The 18,904-nt window shown below is 55.1% G+C and overlaps 1 protein-coding gene and 1 non-coding gene across 12 annotated transcripts in view; both read right to left on the bottom strand.

The window, feature by feature from the left end:
• The window catches only part of JPH3 (junctophilin 3), a 166,402-nt gene that overhangs the window by 84,397 nt on the left and 63,101 nt on the right, over positions 1-18,904 (bottom strand). The gene's annotated exons all lie outside the window — the stretch shown is intronic.
• Positions 10,973-11,057, bottom strand: TRNAW-CCA. Its single transcript has one exon. It is a non-coding gene; the product is annotated as a tRNA-Trp (tRNA).

The raw sequence follows: 18,904 nt of genomic DNA, 5'->3' as shown, positions 1-18,904 counted from the left end.
GTAAATTAATTAGGCTTGTTTTTTTACGTATAGCTCACTACTTAATTTCAATTTAACAGATAGGAACGTATCTTTTCTCATTTCTTATTTGCTGTATTAATTTTTACAGTCTCCTTCTGAGAGTATCACATGCCACTGATTTTCTATTTAGATTACTAATGTAAAGTTTTCTTTGAAGATAAATCCATCCAAGTTTTTAAAAAAAGAAAGGAGGTGAGGGGAGATCCACTTAGAGAGAAATAGTATGCAACGAATAGGCCAGCACGGATGGGAACATGGCAGTTGTTGAAGACATAGAGACCTCTCCAACCCTGGAGGTAGAGTAGAGACCTCCCCAACCTTGGGGGTAGAGACCTCCCCAACCTTGAGGGTAGAGACCTCCCCAACCTTGGGGGTAGAGTAGAGACCTCTCCAGCCTTGGGGGTAGAGTAGAGATCTCTCCAGCCTTGGGGGTAGAGGTGAAAGCAGGCTCTAGACAGAAGCCAGGGGCTGAAAAGTCAGAACCCAAGTGTCTCCCTCGTCCTGGGCCCCCCGTCCCTGCTCTTGCCTGACTGCTCTCTGTGTCTGCTCTCCACAGTCTGCACACTCTGCTCTTTCCTTTGCTCGCAGTCCCTGACAGTCAATAAACTGGACTCTATAGATCCAGATTCCTGGTGAGACTCAGCTAGGGTCAGCTTGAGTCAGGCACCATTTCTGACCATAAGCCGTGGTCAGGGAGTGGGGGCTTGCCTTGCGATGGCAAGCAAAGGACATGGTTGGCCTTTCTAGCACAAGTGGAGGAAGCACATTCCGAGGCAAAAATTGGGATGTTCCATTGATGGGACAGATGATTTGGAATTAAGAATGGAAGAGCTTTGAAAAATGGTAGGCGTAATTATACTTCTTTATTTACCAAGATCTACAACTGTCTATGATGCCAGGGAGCACTGTCCTGGCCATTCAATTTCTAATGAAAAAGAGAGAGGTGGGGGAGGAAGAAGGAAGAGGAAAATGAGGATAATACAGAAGTCATATGGATGGATTAGCAAGAAGAAAAGGGAGGCTGTGATGAGGAAGGTGGTGATGATGAGGAGGATGGTGACAGTAATGATGATGATGATGGTGGTGATGGTGGTGGTGCTGGTGATGGTGATGATGATGGTGATGATGGTGGTGATGGTGGTGATGATGTTGATGATGGTGGTGGTGATGATGATGGTGGTGGTGATGATGATGATGGTGGTGATGATGTTGATGGTGATGGTGGTGATGATGTTGATGGTGGTGGTGGTGGTGATGGTGATGATGGTGGTGGTGGTGATGGTGATATTGATGGTGGTGGTGGTGGTGATGGTGGTGATGGTGGTGGTGGTGGTGATGGTGATGATGATGGTGGTGATGGTGATGATGGTGGTGGTGATGGTGATGGTGGTGATGGTGATAGTGATGGTGATGATGGTGGTGATGGTGGTGATGGTGGTGATGGTGATAGTGATGGTGATGATGGTGGTGATGGTGATGATGGTGGTGATGATGGTGATGATGGTGATAGTGATGGTGATGATGGTGGTGATGGTGGTGGTGATGGTAATGATGGTGATAGTGATGGTGATGATGGTGATGATGGTGGTGATGGTGGTGATGGTGGTGGTGATGGTGATGATGGTGGTGATGGTGGTGATGATGGTGGTGATGATGGTGGTGATGGTGATAGTGATGGTGATGATGGTGATGATGGTGGTGATGATGGTGGTGATGGTGGTGATGGTGATAGTGATGGTGATGATGGTGGTGATAGTGGTGGTGATGGTGATGATAGTGGTGATGGTGGTGATGGTGGTGATGATGGTGGTGATGGTGGTGATGATGGTGATGATGGTGATGGTGATGATGATGATGGTGATGGTGATGATGATGGTGATAATAGTGGTGATGAGGAGGAGGACGGTAGTGATGATGGTGATGATGATGACTAATTTTCACATTTTTGTGCCTGGCTCTGTATTGAGCACTTTACATTCACTATCACATTTCATCCTAAAACAACTTTATGAGGCTGCTACTGTTATTATCCCCATTTTACAGATGGGGAAACCTGAGGCTTAGACAGGTCAAGTCACTTGCCCAAGTAGAAACGAACCCAAGCAGCTGCCAGCAGAGTACGGCATGTAACAACCATGTTCCTCTGTCTCAAGTGCATCAACATCCCCTCACTGGGGAAGATGACCTGTTGTCTGTGGTTGAGCCACATATTTGTATAATTTAATAAATGGTTAGACAGCAAATGTCCACGAGCAGTCAACCACCCAGGCCCACGAACTGAACATTATTCACACCCAAAACCCATTTTGTGCCCCTCCCCAGTCATAACCCTCTCCTGCTGTGGGACGGAACCATCCATCCGAATTCACACGATCATCCTTTTTTCCCTTCTGTTGTTACCACCTGTGACTCTGTATCCTGAAACACTGTAGTTTCATTTTGCCTCTTGTTGAATTTTATGCGACTGGAATTGGACTAGACTCATACGTTTTTGCCCGAAATTATGCTCGAGGCTCATCCGCGTGGTTGTGTGTCTCTGGGGTCCTTTGTCCCCTTGGCTGTACAATATTCCATGGTCTGGATGTCCATTCCACTGTTATTGGACACTTGGGTTGTTTCCAGTTCGGGGCCATAGTCTGTGTGTTCTGAAATGTGTGCACAGGAACACTCACTGCTCTCAGGACTCACCATAAACCCCCCTCTCCAGGGATCCCCGCCCAGCAGGTGCCTCCTCTCTGAGCTGCAGTAGGACCTGTGCTCCCCCCATTACAGCATATGTCACTCTGCCAGGTAGCTATCTTTTGATTCAAGGCCTCATCCACTCACGTGGGACGGGGAGGCGTGCGGCCCAGTGGGACCCTGTTGGGTTCCTCTCCTCCCCACCCAGCGCCCAGCACAACGTCCGGCACTAGGAATCTGATCATAGAATTTCGAGTAAATGGTGAACGAAAAAACCAATAAATGAATGAACAGTCAGCGTTCCCCTAACGTTTGTTGAATCGGAGCAGGTCACAGAAGTGAATGGTAGAGCCCGGAGGCGCTGTTAAGATGCAAGGCCGTGGCTGTTTCCGATCTGCATCTTGACCTTGTTGGACACCCGCTGATATCACCGACATGGCACTTGGGGACGTAGTCCACAGTGGAGGAGCGGGGAGGTGGCAGAGGCCTCACTCTCTCCCTGCTCAGCAGATGATGTGTCGGACATAAAGACATCCAGAAAAGCGCTTCCCGGCCGGAGTGCTCTCCTCTGCTTCCCAGGGCTAATAAGTGGGATCAGACCTCCTCGGAATGAGGCGGCTAGCGGTTCCCCATGCCCCTTCCTTACCCACCGCGTATCCGAGCCGCCCATCCCCAGAAAATGAGTGAGCTGGGTGGCGGCAGGCGTCTTCACCGAAAAGGAAGATGAAAGTTGTAGAGTCTGAGCGAGGGCTGTGGGCAGGGGGCTGAGCTCCCATGGGTTAGGGGTGTCTCTGAAGGTCCAAGGCAGCGTGGAGAGGCTCAGAGGCTGGGGATATGCACCCAGAAGTCACAGTAGCGGATTGGAGCCCCGGCCAGTGTAGACCACACACAGGCCTGGTCAGGGGCATTCACGACTGTCCTGTTAATGACAGAGACCGCTGGCCTGCAGATGACGTCCAGCCTCCTCCACACGGTTTACAAGGCCTCCCTGACCGGCGCCTGCCAACCCCTCTGCCTCCCCGCTCTCCCTCCTCTACTTCACCCTGCCTAGGCTGGCTCTGCCCTCACTGTTTCTGCTCCCCTGCGTGCCACAGCTTAGTAACTGCTTCTTCCAGGAAGCCTGCCTGACTCCCGCCCTGTCCAAGCCCAGGACAGGTGCTCCCAGACCTTCTGAGTCATAGCACCGGGCTCAGTGTATGGCCCAGGCTTGTTTCCCTAGCACCATTCTCTGTGAATGACTTACAACAGGCACTGTGGCCACGGCATTCACACCCTATCCCAGCTCTGTCTGTTTATAACAGGTGCTCAGTATACGTTCTGGGTGACTGAATGAATACGGTGATCGAGTATTTGCAGAGCATCAGAGAATGACTCAGAGGTAACCAGGTGTGGGGACAGATTCTGCCCTCTTCCAGCCTTGTCCCCCAACTTTGCCTTCCTGAGAGGCGAGCCAGGAGGGCCTCCCTCTCCACCGCTTGAGTGGCTACTTTCTGAACAGAAAGCCTCAACGGATAGAAGGTTGCTCGGCATCCATTACCCCCCACTCCGGCGAAAGCGTTCACGCCTCCCCCCAGTTCTCAGCCTCACTCTTAGTAGGTCTCCACCCAGGTGCTGATGACCTCTTTTACCCCCTGGGCCACGCAGAACCGGAAGCCAGCCTATGTTTGAACCTGGCCACTTACTGATGCACAGAAGCTAACAATCCCCTTTCTGGTTACATCACTTGGAGCTGGGTTTCCTTTCCTTGCAAAGGGGGTGTGTGTGTTTTTTTTAAATAGTTTTATTGAGATGTGATTCACATGCCACGTAACACACACATTTAAAGTGTATAAATCAGTGTTTTTAGTATAATCATAAAGTTGGGAACTACCGCCACAGGGTGATGTTACCGTCTCGTCACCCCAAAGAGAAACCTCAAGTTCCTGGCGGTCACTCCCCGTCGCCCACCCCCCAGCCCTGGGAAAGCACGGATTGGCTTTCAGTCTCTATGGATGTGCTAGCTCTGGACATTTCATCAAAACAGAATCATCCAAGAGGATGTCGGACATCTCTCACCCGGCACAATGTCCTCAAGGTTCATCCATGTTGTGGCAGGTGTCAGAACTCCCCGTCTTTTCACGTCTGAGTAATGCCCCACTGTGCAGACGGGGCACATTTTGTCCGTCTGTTGCTCAGCTGCTGGGCATTTGGGTTGCTTCCACCTTGGGTTCCGGTGGATAAAGCTGCCTTGAACGCGTGTGTTCAAGTCTTCATGTGCGTTCTCATTTCTCGTGGGTGCAAACCTCAGAATGAAATTGCCGGGTCGTGTGGTGACTGTATCACCTTCTGAGGGGCCCCCAAACCACGTTCTGGACCAGCTGCCCCACCACCCAGGCCTAGTGACACAGAGCCTCTTTGCAGGTGTTTGTTGGACATTCGCATGTCTTCTGGAGAGATACTCATTCAAACCCCTTTCCTTTTTGCAGCTCGTGCTTTTATTATGAGTTGTAGGAGCTCTTTGTATATTCTGGATACAAACCCCTTCTCACATGGATGATTTGCAAAAAATGTCTTCCTTTCTGGGACTTTGATTTTGGTCACATCCAGTGTCACTTGTGCTGCTGGGGTCGTTGCTAAAGAGTCTGAACACACCCACCTTCTGTGAGAGGACTGCTCACCCCTGCCCTCTGTCCTCTCAGCGAGGCAGCCTGGCCTCCCAGTGACAACCTGAGGAGGGGGTGTGTCTGAGCCCATCACATCGGAGTCACCTGCTCCCGCAAACAGTGTGTTCTCAGAGGAAGCATCTCAGGCACCCGGAATGACCAGATTCTGAGCCACACCCCCCACGGTGGCTGGAGCTGATGGACATTCGAGGGCTTCCCGAAGGAAGGGCAGGAAGGGAGCAGTGGCAGGAAGCCGGACAACCACAGAGCATGGGCGCCAGTCACACTCTACCCCTCTGGGGGCTGACGGGCCTGGAGCTTGCTGACTCACGGGCTCTCCCGGCCCATTACCGCCCGTGAGCTCCATCCATCCCAGAGAACACGGGGCCTCAAGCTAGCGCTAGCGGGAGCCAGTGTCTGCCCTCTGCCACCTGAAGAGTGGAGCAGATCGGACACTTCCTGTGCCCCGCTCCCTCCCCACCCACCTTCCTGCCTCCAAAACACAGACCTGTCACCCCGACCACTCAACATGCATTCGAGAAGCTGAAGGCTAGGGCCAGGGATACAGAGAGCAGAGCAGGCGTGGTCTGGGTCCACGTGGCCAGAAAGCGATCACACTCGAGGCTCCACACACCCTGATGACAAATGGCAGTGAGGTCTGGGTAGTAAGGAGTCGTGTCCGTTGAGGAGCCCCCCCACTTGGGTAGTAAGGAGTCAAGGGCACACAACTGTAAGGGAGCCTTGGCGTTGACCTGGCGGGGGGTGGCGACAATCCCTCCGTCTATGAAGAGGCATTACTCCGGAACTGTGCACAACCCCACGTGGGAGGGCCCCCAGAAAAGGAAGCAGACACCCCAGCGTGGGAGGCGCAGAGCCTCCGTGCTCGCTGAGCTGGCTGTCACAACCTCACTTCGCCCTGCAGCGGGGCCTCGGCTTTGGGGGCACGAGACAAGGCTCCCTTGTGGAAAGGGCTGGGGACCCTTGAACTATAGCATCTTCTCTGCAGAGCAGATGTTAACAATGGGCTCGGTCCCTGTGTTAGCCGTCACACTCACTACCCACGTTCTAGGGAATGTGGAAAACCACACACAAGAAATGAGAACCACTCCCCCAGGGCCCAGCAGTCACACAGGTAACGATTTATTTCCTTCAGGTTGTTTTCTTCGCTGCGCAGTGAACACGCATCTACTCTACAAACTCAGCGTCACGTGGAAAAGGCCGCTTTGAACTTCGCTTTTTCTTCAGGTAGCAGTAAGTCCCGGACATTTCCCTGTTTCATTAAGTTGTCTTCTACAGCCCAGCTTAATAGCTGCTGGTGTCCGTCTGTGGCCGTTAATAATAGCAAACGTTCACACGTGTGTGGTGTTTCTATTGTGCTTTTGAGGCCTTGGCTTACCTCGTGCTCATGTGTTCTCAGTGCTTTTCATATACCAGCTCATTTAACCCACACAGCACCTGCGTGAGCTAAGTATCCTATTAGGACCCATTTTACAGAGGAGGAGGTTGAGGCGCAGAGAGGTAAAGCCGTTTGCCCAGGATCACACAGCCGCTAAGCGGCGGGGGCCAGGATCTGAGCCCAGGCGTCTGGTTCCAGAGTCTACACTGGGCACGAACGGGGCAGGGATGGCCCCGGGGAGGAGGGGCGGGCTCTCTCCTCTTTGGAGCTCTGGAAGGCATCCTGACGGGGGGCAGGAGGGCCGGCTGACTGCGCGCCCAGCGTATCACCGATGCTAGGCTGTCTGTGCCCACGGTTCCCGGGAGCCTGCGGTGGGGAAGGTGGTTGCACCTGTCTGTGTGGCCACATGCGCCCTCTGGCACCTGTGAGAAGTGCTGGAAACCCCTTTACCACGGAGCTGCTGTTAGCTTCAGCAGCATTAGCTGCAGTAATGATTCCCGACCCCTCTGGTCTCAAGCATCACGTTCCAGAATGCCCTAGGCTGCCGATCGTGATGCTGGCCTGTGTTGCCTCAGACAGGGGCTTCGCTGGTCGCGGAAACCAGCAACTCCAGGGGCAGCCACAACAGCAAGGGCCTCGGCTGGCAGAACAGACCCTCCTTCCCCTGGGAAGCCACATAAGCCCCTGAGGTTCTGGGACTTTGTAAGGAGGCAGGAAGAAGGGAAGAAGGCATAGGCTGCAGGCCGGTATGGAAGGGTGTTCGTGTGTCCTTGTGGGTCCCCCAAACTGGACAGTAGGACCCCCAGTTCTATAGACAGAGTGCATCCCCCCCTGGCCAGCCCCCAGCACTGGAGACGCACCGTCCTGCCCTCGGGCATAGATAACACGGCTCACACAGTGGGGCTGCTGGGGGGCTTGGGGGTGGAGAATGGTCTGCTGACTGTCTGACCCGAATTGCTAACCCTGCCCTGTCCTAGGTGGACGACTCCGGCCTCCTCAACGTTCGTGGGCCCCGGAGAGCCACTGCCCAGGTTGCTGTGAATGGGACACACCCACAGTAAGAGCCGTGTCACCAGATCAAATATTTCCACGTGTGCCCTCTGCTCGCTTCTGTTGAATAGATTCGGAAACGTACAAGGGCCAGGTCAAGGGCATTTTGCAAACCTGCTGCTGTCGTCGGACAGTCCCCTTTGTCACGGCGCTGCTCAACCCTCCACAGCACCAGAGTCACCTGGACTCTGGTTAAACGGCGGCACTGGTTCAGCAGGACTGGGTGGGGCCTGGCACTCTGCATTTCTGATGCGCTGGTCCAGGGGCACCCTCTCAGCTGTAGGGGTCGCCCGGGCGCACATGGGCTCTCTGCCACCGTCCTCCTGCAGGAAGCCTGGTGCCCCTGGGGCCCCACAGACCACAGCCCCAGGCAGGGTGTTAATGTCGCCATGGGGGGCTAGAGAAGACTGGTTCTTGGCACAGCTCCCGCCAGCCCCAAGGAGCCTGAACCTCTGCCATTAGCCGCCGGTCCAGCCGGGCTGTTTATGCAGCCAATTTCAGCGAATCTAATCCACCCCGAGAGGATGGGAGAGACCAGCTCTCTGCACCAAGGCCAGGCGGCGGGCGTCCAGCCCCGCACGCGGCGGGGCCTACAGGCTTCCTGCAGCAGCTAGCAGGTCCGGAGAGGATGGCGGGCCGAGGGAGACCCCGTCTGGACGGGAGCGGCCGTGCAGCGCGGAAGCCGGCTCTCTCGGCCGCACACCCCGGCAACGGGGAACCAACCGGAGACGGAGACCCAAGAGTAGATGCCGTTTCCCTTCTACCCCGCCAGGCTGCAAGCGCCCGTTCCTTGCACCGGGGTCGGGGGAGGCCAGAGGCAAACGGACAAACAAGCAGATAGCTTGAATCCTGGCACAAGTTGGGCGGAGGGCACAAAAAGAGCGTTTTGCTTTCCATACAGCCACACGAAATTGCCGATTTGGGCCATTTTTGTGCTCCCGAAGGGCCGTTTCGCGCAGTTCGGTGTTAATCCCAAGAACAAATTCAGCGTTATTTTTACAGTCCCCCCCGCCCCCTCCCTCGGAACACGCAAAGCTGGTATATTTGTACGCAATCACATATTTCGCACATATTGCTACCAACAGGTGCCGGGTGCTCTGTGTCCCTCTGTCCCTCTGACAGCTGAGAAATTCTGGACGAAGCTCTGGGGACTTTAGGGAGCCAGGGCTCCTGTTTCTTCTTTCCAGCATCAGAGCGCTGCTGTGCCTCGTGGTATGCTTCTCAGAGCCACACGCCGGTGAGGGGCTAACATGGGGGAGAGGCCCCGGGGTGGGGGGCACTGGCGTCTGTCCGTGTCGGCGGGAGCCCCTCCTCTTCCGCTTTTCTCTCCCACCGAGATGCTGAGGGTCAGCCCCGGGAAAGACCAGCAGGTGGGGTGGGGAGGGAAGCCAGAAGGAGGGCTCCTCGCCCCCTGAGAATGCTAACCCAGGGTGGGGTGGAGCCCTCCTGTTCCAGGAGACAAAAGCACCAATATGCTAACACGTGGCCAGATTCCCGACTCACCTGGCCCCAGCCTTCCAGAATCTGGAGGTGAGAACTTCCCAGGGGTCGCTGTGCTGTGGCCACGCTGGAGGGACAGGGGGGACCCCCGCCAAAGTTGGGTTCGGACGTCAAGAGTGATGAGGTGCACACACGCTCAGAGGGCGGGAACAGGTTGTCACTCCTGTGATGGGGCTTTCTGGGGAGACCCAGGCAGCCCCCGAATTGCTGCAAAAGGGCTGGAAAGAGCAAGGGAAGGAGACGGGCCTGGGGCCTTACTGCGGCTGGAGGGTGGGGCTAGTCCCCCAGGAGAGGAGCAGCCGGGGCGGGACGTGGGGCACAGGGAGAGGGGATAGGGCTCGGCGGCCTCCAGCGGCGCAGAGTCTAAGATCGAATCAGATGCCACCGCACGTGGGCACAACTGCGAGACACTCGGTCACACGCATACCCACGTGCACGTATGACGCACGGGGAGGGTGATGACCCCTGGGAGTCTCGGCGCATCAGCAACTGTGGGGGTGAATTCAACCCACCTCTCCAGAGCACCCCCAGAGCGGCTCCATTGTCAACACGCACCCCAGATCCAAATTACGAAGAGCTCAGCACGTACCAGACGCCTGTGTACCCAGATCGAACAAATGCTAATTTTGTTCTTATTTGCTTTGAGTGTTTTTTGAGGGGATCGAAGTTAGAGTCGAAGCACTCTCTCTCCTCCTCTCTTTATCTCCCCCCTCTCTCTCCCTCCCTCTCTCTCTTGCTCCCTCCCTCTCTTGCTCCCTCCCTACCTCTCCCTCCCTCTCCCCCTCTCTCCGCCCCCCCCCCCCCACCATCACTCACTCTGGGAAGCCAGCTGTCATGTTGGGAGCTGCCCTATGGAGACACATAGCAAGGAGTAAAGGCCTCAGTGAACAGCCAGCGAGGACCTGAGGCCTGCCAACAACCACGGTTAGCTGGGAAGTGGACCCTTGTGCCAAGTTAGAGCCCCACGTGACCTCCTGACCACCGCCAAGGGAGACGCCGGGAGCCAGAAACACCAGGCAGCTCCCAGATTCCTGACCCACCAAAACCATGAGCTAATGCATGTGTGTTAAGTCCTTGAGTTTGGGAGTGTTTGTTACAAGGCAACAGCTGACTCACACTCGGGGACGGGGTGTAGGACACGGGCGGATTCTGGCATCCCCCTGGCTCCACCACCAGCAGTCTCCAGGTATGTCTTCCTCATACTGTCCTGGTGTCAGAGTGTGATGACCCAGGAGTCACCAGTGCGGCCCCCTGACCCAGCATGCTGAGCCGTACCCGGGACAACCGACCCCAGGAGCACGTCTGTGTGAGCACCCACGGCAAACGCCCCCTCCCGGTCCTATTTGTTCAGCCACTGCCCTCCAGCCCACCGTCTGCCCTCCAGGGACTATATTGCCACGGAACAAACTCAGACCTGCAGCTCAGTCACCTGGCTGAGCTTCCTTCCCAGTATCACAGAATCCAGCAATCCTTGCCACAAAAAGCGTTTTAAAATTTTTCCCCATAGCAAGAGATTTTGGAATCAGGCAGACCTGGGTTTCTTTTTTGTTTGTTTTAATGTTTTTAAATTCGTTTTCTTTATTTTTGAGAGGCTGAGAGAGACAGAGCGCGAGTCGGGGAGGGGCAGAGAGAGAGGGAGACACAGAATCCAAAGCAGGCTCCAGGCCCTGAGCTGTCAGCCCAGAGCCCGACGCGGGGCTTGAACCCACGGACCTTGAGATCATGACCTGAGCTGGAGTCAGATGCTCAACCGACTGAGCCACCCAGGCGCCCCCAGAGCTGGGTTTCCAATCTCCTCCCACCACGCTGCCTCCGGGCTCACTCCCCTCATCTGGAGAGTGGGCTCAATAATCAATCCTGTCTCCAGGACGGTGAGAGAATTGAGGTCCAAGAGCAGGGCCAGCGCTTAGCAGAGAGCGTGCTGTGCGGGTATCGTCACTGTATTAATAAGATGACAGGAGGCGGTTGGGGCCAGCCCCTGAGGAGGGCTGGCCTGTGGCTGCCATGGGTGGAAGGTGGTAGGGTGGGGCAGAGAAGTGCTCCGGAGCAGGGACGGTCCCTGCTATGTCCCACCTGGGCCTTCTTTGGGCTCCATATGGAACTGTGCTGCCTCCTACCCGCTGCTAATGCTGTTTTTTCTTTCCTTTTTTATCGAGATAAAATTCACACAACATCAAATTAACTGTTTAAAGTGAACAATCCAGTGGCATTTAGCACATGCACAGAGCCGTTGTAACTGTTACCACAATGCAGTTCCAGAACATTCCATCACCCAAATGGATGTTCCACCCTCTCTAGCCCCTGGCAACCATGACTCTACTTTCTGTCTACACATTTGCGTCTTTGGACGTTTCGTTTAAGAGGAATCCTGCTCTGTGTGACCTTCTATGGCTGGCTTCTTCCCTCCGGAAGACGTTTCCCAGTGCGTCCGCGTTGCGGCCTGTGTCAGAGGGACATGGCGCTGTTCGGGTAGGCCACCTTCGTTTACCCGTTCCTCGGCGGACGGACATCTGGTTGTTTGCACGTTGCGACTATTAGGAATAACGCCGCTGTGACCACGACGCACAGATTTCCGTGCGGACCTGTGGCTTCAGTTCTCCCGGGGAGACGCCTGGGTGTGGACTCACTGGGTCTGTTTGCTTTCGAGGACACCCACCCCCGCCCACCGGCCCCCTCCGTGCCCTCAGAGCACAGTGCTTTCATGCCTGCACGCTGTCCAGGAGTCACTTTCCACGTGACGTTGGGGCAAGGTCTAGACAGAAGTCTGCGAGCCCCAGGTGAGCAGGGAGGGGCTTGCTCACCCCGCGCCCAGGCCTGGTGCACGAAGACACCCAGCGAGCAGCTGCAAAGGTGAGAATGGAGCGCGGGTGTGAGCCGCCGGGCCACCAAAGCTGCTGCCGGGAAGCCCGAGAATCCGGGAGCAGGGCCACCCGGCAGGTGTGGTGCACGCTTGGTGTGGCACCGGGGAGGCTGAAACGCTGCGGGTGTCCGCACAGGGGCGGCCCTCAGAGAGCGGGCGACAGGGTGGAGGGCCTCCACCACGTCCTCCCACCACTGTGGTTAGAACGAACTCAGTTCTGCTTCCGGAACCCAGTCTAAGACGGGAAGCTGTGCCCTCTGGTCCAGCTGAGGACTAGCCTCGCCATTATGAGGAATGACTAATCACCTAGACTCACCCAGGATTAACTAACCAGAATCAAGAGGCCTTCCCAAGGCTGCTGCTCCAGGCACAGCCACGTTCTGGTTCTGTGGGGTTGCAAGCTGCTGCATCACCTCTGGAAGACGCGGGTCAGGCTGGGACCAGGGGAGGCGAGCAAGGCACCAAGGGGGCACAGGTCAAGAGGCGCCCGCACTCAGGGTCCCACGGTGCAAGCTTACACCTAGAGGGGATCACCCCTCGTCCTGGTGGCCCTGGTCCTGATTGTAGAGAACTCTCCTGTGTACACATGTGCACACGCATGTGTGAGGATGTACATGTGTGTGCTTGTACGTGTATATGCAGACACGTGTACGTGTATTGTAGACTGTGTGTTTGCATGTTTTTGTTTGTGTGGGTGCATGCACATGCATCTGTACATATGTGTGTGTGTACATGGGTATGTGAGTATATGTGTGTTGGTGTTGGTGTGTGTTGTGTGCATGTGTGTGTACATATGTATACATGGGTGTGTAGGTGAGTATATTATGTTAGGGTGTGCATGTGCATATGTGTGCGTGTGCATGAATGAACTGTGCGTGTGTGTGTGCATGTGCATGAGTGAAGTGTGAATGTATGTGTACGTGTGTGTGCATGAGTGAATTGTGCATGTGTGTGCATGTGCATGAGTAAACCATGTGTGTATGAGTGAACTGTGCATGTGTATATGTGTGTGTGCATGTGCATGAGTGAACTGTGTGTATATGTGTGTGTGCATGAATGAAATGTGTATGTGTGTGCATGAGTGAACTGTGTGTGTATGTGTGTGCAAAAAGTGAACTGTGCGTATATGTGTGTGTGCATGAGTGAAGTGTGTGTATAAGTGTGTGTGCATGAGTGAAGTGTGCATGTATGTGTGCATGTGCATGAGTGAACTGTGTGTGTACGTGTATGTGTGTGCATAAGTGAACTGTGCATGTGTGTATGTGCTTGCACACCTCACAATACTATTGAGCATCTATCACAGGCCCAACATCATCCTCAGGGCCTTACATTTATTAGCCCACTTAGTCTGCACAACTCTTTAAGGTAAGTCTTACCATTATCCCCATTTTGCAGATGGGGAAACTGAGGCCCAGAGAGGCAAAGTGGTTTTCCTCAAGCCACACAGCTGGTAGATGTGGGACCAGGACACAAGAGCAGACAGCCTGACTCTGGAACCCACATTCTGAACCCCTGGGGCACGTATTTGAAGACATAAATCTATTTTTCCCTTCTGAGCTATACGTCAGTGATGATCTTTCCTTTTTTCTGGCTCCTTTGCAGCCCAGATGAGTAAGAAATCCCAGAGTGTATCTGGTGCGTATGCTCACTCGACAACCGAGAGGAAGGACTCCAGGGAGACAGTTCACACAGCCCTAAGAGACAGGTATGGATCCAGACCCTCCCGGAGCCCGGCGGTCCCAGAGGAGAGGCGGACCCCACGTGTCCGCCGACTGCAGGACCACCTCTGGCCCAGCCTGCACAAGCTTCGTCCTTTCTCTGACGACGGCCGTCAGGACGAGCTCTGTCACTCTCAGGTGAGCCTCTGCCCATGGCACACGGAGCCGTGCCCACTCCCCGCGGCGGCTCCTGCCTGGCCGCTCATTCTTCTGGAGAGTGGGTCCCCTTCTCTCCTCGCCACATGCTTGGGTGGGAAAGAAAAAGGCCAGGAGAGACCTGGAGGCTGGGAGCGGGGCCTCTGGCGCGTATATTTAGCCGGGTGGAGGAGCGAGGCAGCCTCCTTCCTGGCTTCAGGCCTCCTCTGCCTGCCAGGGTCGGGTCATGAGACCGGAGGAGGACGTCGCCTGTGGTGACAGCTGCCCGCGCTCCCCCCATTTGGCCGCCAGACAGGCTGGCCTTGGCCAGAAATTATATGTTTTGAAGCTGTTCCTGAACCAGAAGCCCCAGGACAGTGCCGTTTTTGTTGTCGTTTGAATTCTCCTTGAAACCAATTTGCCTTTCCCCCCTGCTTTGATTTTTAAAAACGTGTTTCATTATGTAATGTATATGCATTGTAGAAAAATGGGAAAATATAGATAAGCATGATGAAGAACGTAAAACCTCCCGACTGCACTGCCCAGGGAGGAAATGAGCCGCCCTGATCATGCACACGGCGGTGGCCGACCCGAGCGGGAAGCCAGACGCGCTAAGGCTCCATGATCCGCACCCAAGTTCAAACAGGTGAAACTACCCCACGGCACCAGAAGCTGGGGTGGTGGCCCAGCGGGGAGGCTGCGCGTCTGTGCTTGTCTGACTTACAACTTGTGGGCTTTTCCACGAGCACGCTCAATCACACCTTGACCAAATAGAGGCTTACCGTTTCTGTTCCCAGGGATCGCCACTATTCCCCTCTGCGGTGTCTCCTTACAGACCTTCTCGCGTGCGTATCGGCGTGTTTTTTTCTCATGGAAATATGCCATCTGCCTGCCTCCCATGTCTTCGCTGGTCAGACTGCGAGTGCGCACGCGTGCAGTCCCACCACGAGCCCCCTGAGCAGGTCCCCTGGGACGTCAAGGGAGGGCAAGAGCCAGCGGGCAGCCACAGGAACCTCTCGTTCGTCAGCTTGCCCTTTCCACCTCACCTAGGGCAGACCTCTTTCCCAATCAAGAAATCACACCTGTGCCTGGATATAAGGGAGCCTCAAATCCGGGGAAACGCCTAGTATGGGACCCTCCAAATGGTTTTGGGCCAACATGAATACACAAGTGTTTTGGATGTCCATGAAATAGTCACAGGAATGCTTATAAAATTTTAATTAAATTAGAAGTGCATTTTTATTTTTTTATTTTAAAACATTTTTTAATGTTTGTATTTGAGAGAAGGGGAAACAGAGGATCCGAATCAGGCTACAGGTTCCAAGCTGACAGCTCAGAGCCTGACGTGGGGCTGAGTCAATTCACCAACCAAGAGATCATGACCTGAGCCGAAGTCGGATGCTCAACCGACTGAACCACGCAGGCGCCCCTTAGGAAGGCAGTTTTGGAATCCTTAGTGAGATCGCATAGAACATGTGTTGGAGGCTGGCGAATTGTCCAGGGCACGGTTCCCTCTTACTCCTGGGGACACAGGCTGACCCCATTTCCCAGCCTCCCTGGCAGGTAGCACGGGCACTCAACAGTTTGCCCGGTGGAAATCGGGCAGTCAGATCGTGCGTGGCTCCAGGCCTGGCCTCAGAAACCTCCCACGTCCAGCTTTCCCCAGCCTGTAGACCATCTGCTGTCTGGACACCCCAGGGGACAGTGGGCCCACTGCACGAAGGGCCCTGGGCCTCTGAAGGCCACCCACCAAACACCCGACTACGACTAATCTGAGAAAAGGACGAACTCACATGAACGTCTCAAGGGCTCCATGCGGTCCTTGACCAGCAATAACTCAACACGTTAACTTAGAGGTAACGTTTGTTCCACTCACAGTTTGTGAGTCAATTTTATTCAGATTCATTGCACGTGTGGTCGACATCGGCGTGTTCGTCAAGAGCCGCTTCCTGAGCTGTCATCCTCGGTTTCCCAAGATGCCATCTCGTTCTCACCTCGAGGTGTGAGGTTGGGATCCATCCCAGATGCTGTTGATAATCGCTTCGCCAGGACACACGTCTCCCCCGACAATGTATCGGGGCGGGGCTCTCCCAAGTGGACTTGTGGGTTTCGCCGGTCTTCACAACCTAAGCGCTTAACATGTTCCTCTTCAAAGAGATCTCTGGAAGGCTTATTCACTGTGACACCTACCCTTGGGAGGTCCTCCCTACAGGAAGATTTGCTAAATCCCTGTGAATTGCTCGTGTCCTTTTTCATCGCTTCCCTCCTGTCACCCCCATGAGGGCCCGTGTCTAGCCTCACTGGAGGTCGTTTCAGAAGAAGGTGTGTTTTCCAAATAAGCTGCCTGGTTCAAAGTAATATAATTGTAAGACTGACCTACAATGACATAATTGTTAGGTGACTATTTTTAGCCTGATGTGTTTTATATGTATTATTATTCATTTTTTTAGTTCGGAAATTTTCATATAAAAAGTGGAGTGAAGTGCACAATGGCCACTCGTGTGCCCACCACACTTGGGACAATCAAATACCATCTGCCTTCCAGAAAAAGAGGGAATCCTTCTCCGAGCCAGTTCAAGAAGAAGCCACTAAGTAACTCAGGTTCAGGAGGGAAACGCTCCTTTCCCTCTTGCTTTGTCCTGCAAAATGTGCAGCTCGGGGCTTAGCCAACTTTTCCTACGAAGGGCCAGGCAGTAAATATTTTCGGTTTTGCAGACACGGTCTCTGCTGCACCTGCTGGGCTCCAGGGTCGCAGAACCAAAGCAGCCCGAAGGAAACGAACAGGCGTGGCTGTGTTCCAATAAAACTTTATTCACAAACTTGGCAGTCGCGTGATTTGACCTCTGGGCCGTAGTTTGCCAACCCCGATATAGCTCATCTAAACTTAGAGAAACGGGGGCACCCGGGTGGCTCAGTCGGTCAAGTCTCCGACTTCGGCTCAGGTCACGATCTCACAGTGCGTGGGTCCGAGCCCCCGCGTCGGGCTCTGTGCTGACAGCTTGGAGCCCGGAGCCTGCTTCGGATTCTGTGTCCCTCTCTCTCTGCCCTCCTCCTGCTCATGCTCTCTCAAAAATAAATATACTGTTTAAAAAAAAAAAAGTGTAAACTTAGAGAAACAGAAGTGTCCACCTCCATCCAGCTGCTCCAACCATCAGTGAAAAAAAGACCCCACAGCCACGGGCATGAGCATTAGACCCTGCTGTGGTTTGAATCCTGCCTCGGAGCTTAAACAGTGGCATGCGCCTGGGCCCGTTACTAAGTCCTCCAAGCCTGGTTGGTGAACCGTCCCTGCCTCTGGGGAGAGTTGCAGCGTGCCAACCTGACCAGGGGTCAGGGGGCACAGCCCAGTGGCTGACGTGTGAATACCCGGGGGCCACTGGCATTAAAGCAGGGGATGATGGCAGGTAGCGGAGTGCTTCTGAGCACCGGAGGCGGCAGCTCGGGAGGGAGGCAGAGGTAATTAATAAGTCAGGCCCGCTGGGGGCAGCAGGGAATTGAGTTGAGAGCAGGTAGGAGGAAGCGGACGGAGGAAAGGAGGGCTGCTGGTCCTTCTCTGTGTGAGCAGCTCTTCTTTCTGAGGACATCTCTCCACTCGATGTGCTGTCCACACTGGCAGGGACGAGGTGACTTTAATTATAGCCCCCCAGGTGCAGGTGGGCTGATCACTGTGACAAACAGCTCCTTCCAGAGACTTCCGACTCGGCCCCCAGGGGAAGCAGCACCCACTGCATCGGGCAATCTACCAGGCCTTAGGGGCGCTAGCTAGGGCAGGTCAGCCAAATGGCCCACTCAGTGCCCCTCCCCCGTGATGGCACCAGCGTCCAAGCCTGAGTGGGTAGAGACCACAGTGGTCACCCAAACTGGGATCTCCCGGGCCATCGGTGCCCCCGAGAGCCGTAGACAATCAGGTGGACCTGGCTTCTTCCCGGGAGAGGAGGCAGACGGGAACCGGGGCACAGGCCACAGGCTGGGGAGGGGGGGCAGGGCCACACCAAGGCCTGCTTCCGGCACGAGGCAGCAGATGGCTGTGGGACGAGGCAGTCCCTCAACCACTCAGTGTGGTGGTTGTTACCAGTACTGATGGGAAGCCGAAGAGGTCAGAGGTTAGAGGCCACGACAAGGATGCTCAGGGGTCGGTAGGGAAATACCGGAGACAGAGATTTCAGAGTGCACATCATAGAAACCTCGAACTTGGCAATTAATGTGGCCTCAAGGGGGCCTGAGTTTGCGTCCCGGGCCCAGTGGGACCCTCCCGGTCCCCACTGTGGGTCTCGCCCCAAGAAACGATCTGCACCCAACTTCCCGTGCCATCCTCTGACCCCACTTCACCCATCCTCCTCTGAACCGTGGTCCTTCTGGTCGCCAGTAATCCCGCCCCCGGGGCTGAGCCGGCCTGCCCCACCCACAAGGCGGCGCGTCCGCCCGGTAAGAAAAGATCCCGTCCCGGCTGGGGACGCGGCTCCAGAGAGACACAGCCACACTGGCGGCGGCGTGGACGGTGTTCAGATGCCTGCAAGCCACAGCCACCCCCCCGGGGGCTCTGTGTCCCCAGTGGGTCTGTCTCTGTCGCTGGACAGCTTCTGTGCCAAGGCCTCTCCCTGAGGGACGAGCCGCCCCCCGTAGCCCGACGTGAGGACTCGAGTCCGAGGAGAACCAGCAGGGGGTTTTCCTTTGGTGGCCTTGGCTGTGAAGTCCCCTGAGCAAGTCCAGGCTGAGAGCAACAAGCACGTTATTATCCCTTGTCAGGAAAGGTGCCTTTGTGAAGGAGGGGAGGCTGACGGGGGTCACAGAGGCTGTGGGGTCCTTCCAGAGGACGCCCGGTTCTCTCTGACTTTGTGTCCCACGCCCTCCAGCCTGCCAAGAAGTGCGCAGCAGCACCCATTGTACAGATGCCTTTCAGTGT

The sequence above is a fragment of the Leopardus geoffroyi genome, chromosome E2 (assembly GCF_018350155.1).
Source record: "Leopardus geoffroyi isolate Oge1 chromosome E2, O.geoffroyi_Oge1_pat1.0, whole genome shotgun sequence".
Classification (NCBI taxonomy): Eukaryota; Metazoa; Chordata; class Mammalia; order Carnivora; family Felidae; genus Leopardus; species Leopardus geoffroyi.
The sequence above is the reverse complement of the archived record's forward strand: the minus strand, read 5'-3'. Positions and strand labels throughout refer to the sequence as shown.